Below are 4013 nucleotides of genomic sequence, written 5' to 3'. Positions count from 1 at the left end.
GGCGGAGGGCGCCCCTGCCCCGCTCAAGAAGCCGAGCCTCTCTGCGCGCTTCCCCGCCGCCTCCTCCCGCCACAGGCCCCGCGCCGGGCCGGGCCTGTTGAGTTCGCCGGCCGGGTCCCGTGGGCTCCGAGGGACGGGGTGACAGGCGGGGCGGGCAGGGAGCGGCGGGCCGGGGTTGGGGGCTGTCTCTCTATACACACACACTCACACTCACACTCACTCACTCACTCACACTCACACAAGATGCGCCTCCACGGCTGGACCCGCCAAGGTGGAGACCTTCCAGCCCCCCTCCTCTCCTCGCCTGGCCTCCTTCACCTCCCCGCCCCCCACCCCCAGCGCGCCTCCGGGGCCGCTGACTGCGCATGGGCGGGGGCGCTCGCCCTTTGACCCCAGCCAGGGGCCGCCCTCCCCCACAACCCCTTTCAGCTGTGCCCCCCACCCTGTGGCCCGCGGCCGCCTATTCCCCCGGGCCAGGGCTGGGGCACAGCGCACGGGGGAGGGGAGCCAGTGTATGGGGCGTCTCTCTCTCTGGGGATGTGTCCCATGGGTGGGGTGGGGTGGCGTGGTTTGTGGGGCGCTGAAGAAATCAGTCCCCTCCATCTCCTCCCTCTGGAAAACACCCAAGCCCTTGGAGAACTGCCCGCACCGCTACCGTGGGGGCCGGGACCCTCCTCTGTGTCCTCCTGTGGCCCAGTCCAAGGGGCCTGGGCCTGGCCGGGGCTGCATTGGACCCCAACCACCCTGGCGTGTGGACTCGCTAAAAATCGGCGATTAGATATTGGATTCCAGCGTCATTGAGGTCATTTCACTAATGAGTGCACCGCAAAGAGTTTCCTAATCCATCTGTGAGGGTGGCAACCGAAAGAGAATTTTAGAGCTGACAGAATAGGCGAGGAAAGGCATAGGAGATTTCCACACCCAGTAAGGAAGCCTTTTCCGAAATGGAAGAAAGAAAGGAGCAAACAGAGACACCGGTAGCCCCCCGCCCGGATGAGAGTCTGCCCCCGAGAGAAAGTACCCTGACCAGGTTCTCCCGTGGGTGGGTGGCGAGCTAGCGGCATTCAGAAGAGCGAGGCCCGCAGTCTGTGCAGAAGACACCTGCACTCGGGTGTGTGTGGCGGCACAATTCACAAGCAGCTCCAGATGTTAATCCAAGGAGAAGCCAGGGAGTTCCCAACGCCCCAGGTGTCCTCAGCCCACGACTGGCTGCTGTGGGAATGCGAAGCCCGGCTCCTTGTCTCAGAGCGGGGCAACCAGGAGGTGTGATGTCCACCCCGGGGTTCCCAGGAGGATCAGGCTGAAGCTGGGACTTGGCCTGAAAGTGTCCCCTCGCATGGCCACCCCCTTCCCCTTCCTGCTCCTCTACTCCTGGTGCCCCTCCATCCAGGGGCCAGACCTTAAAGAGTCACCCGCAAGAGAATCCTGGTCCCAAAGGAGCCTTCTGGGGGACCCGTGCTGAGAGAGGTTGTGGGCATGGCCCGCTGGGGCTCTGCCCGACCCAGGGCTGAGAGATGCAACCTCCCAGCTCTGGGTCCCTGCAGGAAGTGTTGGCAAGCACAGGGCCAGTCCTCCAAAGGCCCAGGTGCAGGGAGCCCAGGCCAAGCAGCCTGTGGAAGAAGCCACATGCTGTGCCACCCCGGGGAACACGACTGCAGGCCACGGCCCTTCCCACCTCCTCCTCCTCCTCCTCCTCCTCCTCCATCTCCTCCTCCTCCCACCCCGCCCCCGCCCCCGCCCCCACATGGCACAGGGCCCAGAGACACCTCAGACACTTGCTACCCAAAGTGCAAAGGGCATCAGTTGCTCCTCCAAACCCCCCCCAGCCCAGCAGACCGCATTGTCCAGCCAGCCCCCGGGCCTCCCTGGGGTGCCCAGCACAAAAGTGCAGACACCCACCGGACCCTCCATCTCAGTTTTCGGATGTTTTTGCCACTCTAAGGACCCGCAGGCCAGCTGGGCCTTCTGGCAGGACAGAGAGCCCCGGAATCCGACGTGGAGAGCTGGGTGTACGTCCCCATGAGGAGGCGGTCCCCACCTCCGCGGCTATCCCCTTGCGGGGAGCGGCAGCCGCGGGGCCTCAGAGAAGACACCAGGCTGGGCCCCCACGGCACAGCGGGAGCACGTCCCCCGCAGGCCACTTAGCCACGGCGGCCAGCCGGCGGACGGTTGGGTTGCGCGAGACGCTGCGGCCGCCCTGCTACCGGGTTCCTGGGAGGGCGTCCTGGAACCAGCGTCCACACCAAGCCCTTGGAAGGCCCAGGCGACGGAGGAGCCCCGTCAGGCAGGGGCCGAGGACGGTGACGGCCCGGGCGGGGAGGAGCGTGTCAGGCAGGGGCAGAGGACGGTGACAGGTGACGGCCCGGGCGGGGAGGAGCGTGTCAGGCAGGGGCAGAGGACGGTGACGGTGACAGGTGACAGGCCGGGCGGGAAGGAGTCAGTCAGGCAGGGGCCGTGGAGGAGACGGGCTGGGTAAGGGTTAGGGTTAGAGTCAGGGCACAAGTCACAATCGCAAAGACCTGGAAGCCACCCGAGTGCCCATCGACCCACGAGTGGGTAAATAAAATGTGGCGCGTGGACACCACGGAGTGCTATTCGGCTATGAGGAGCAGCGGTGAGGGGGCACCTCTCGTGGTTCTCCTGGCCAGAGCTGGAACCCGTTCCAGTAAGCCAAGTATCCCAAGAATGGACACACGAGCACCACGTGCTCGCGCTCACCAGCAAATGGGTACGAACCGATGGACACCTAAGTGGACACAGAGGAATCACCTTCTTCGGGTGGGTGTCGGGCGGGTGGGGGGAGGGGATGGGCGTACACATCCATTAGGAATGGGGTGGGTGCGCACCGACTGGGGGATGGGCGCACTTGAAGCTCTGACCCGAGGGGGGAGGCTGGGAGAGGGCAATGCACCCGACCTTAACATTGGTGCCCCCACAATATGCTGGAGCAACATGAGAGGTAAATGAATAAGAACACGGGGGGGGAGGGGGGCACGGGCAACACATGTCACCTTAAAACTTGGACTCCCATCATCTGCTTGAAAAGAGAGAGAAAAGAAAATGCAATAATAGAGATAAGAGACACTTTTTAAAAATAATGAATCCGGCCGGGCGCTGTGGCTCACGCCTGTAATCCTAGCTCTTGGGAGGCCGAGGCGGGCGGATTGCTCAAGGTCAGGAGTTCAAAACCAGCCTGAGCAAGAGCGAGACCCCGTCTCTACTATAAATAGAAAGAAATTAATTGGCCAACTGATATATATATAAAAAATTAGCGGGGCATGGTGGCGCATGCCTGCAGTCCCAGCTACCCTGGAGGCTGAGGCAGAAGGATCACTCGAGCCCAGGAGTTTGAAGTTGCTGTGAGCTAGGCTGACGCCACGGCACTCAGTCTAGCCTGGGCAACAAACCGAGACTCTGTCTCAAAAAAAAAAAAAAAAAAATGAATCCGTAGAGAAAAGTAAAAGGAGGCCTGTGGAGCAGGTCTGGGTGTGACTCCGGATCCCCGAACATCAGGTGCCACCACCAAAGATTCCTACGTGTAGCCCATAGAACCCCAAAAGCAACGGGACGAGTTCTGGTCACATACTCCCTCAAAATGACATCCAGGCCTTCTTCTGGAACTCCCTCCCCTCTCAGACTCTCAAGGTTTCCTCCGGCGTGTCGGCTCCCACAGAGCAGACCTTTGGTCTGAGACCTGACTGTCCAGAAGCCACGCATGCTGCCGCGTGGCGGCGGTGTCACGGCTCGGGACAAGAGGAGGCCCCACGGTGCGGGCTGGGGCGCCAGGCACCGCGGCGGGCGCTGAGGGTGGGGGTCACCCCCACCCCGGGCCGCCCCCGCACTCCCAGAAACGCCACAGAACCAGAGGCAAAAAAAAAAAAAAAAAGAAGAAGAAGCCTATGGCACCCGGTATTCCCGGGCGGTCTCCCATCCAAGTTCTAACCAGGCCCGACCCTGCTTAGCTTCCGAGACCAGACGGGATCGGGCGCGTTCGGGGTGGTGTGGTCGTGGAT

General features: G+C 62.6%; 1 pseudogene; it reads right to left on the bottom strand.

Annotated features, from left to right (window-relative positions):
• Positions 1-3894: 3894 nt before the first annotated feature.
• LOC142871136 (uncharacterized) lies at positions 3895-4013 on the bottom strand (annotated as a pseudogene).

The sequence above is a fragment of the Microcebus murinus genome, chromosome 5 (genome assembly GCF_040939455.1).
Source record: "Microcebus murinus isolate Inina chromosome 5, M.murinus_Inina_mat1.0, whole genome shotgun sequence".
NCBI lineage: Eukaryota > Metazoa > Chordata > Mammalia > Primates > Cheirogaleidae > Microcebus > Microcebus murinus.
The sequence above is the reverse complement of the archived record's forward strand: the minus strand, read 5'-3'. Positions and strand labels throughout refer to the sequence as shown.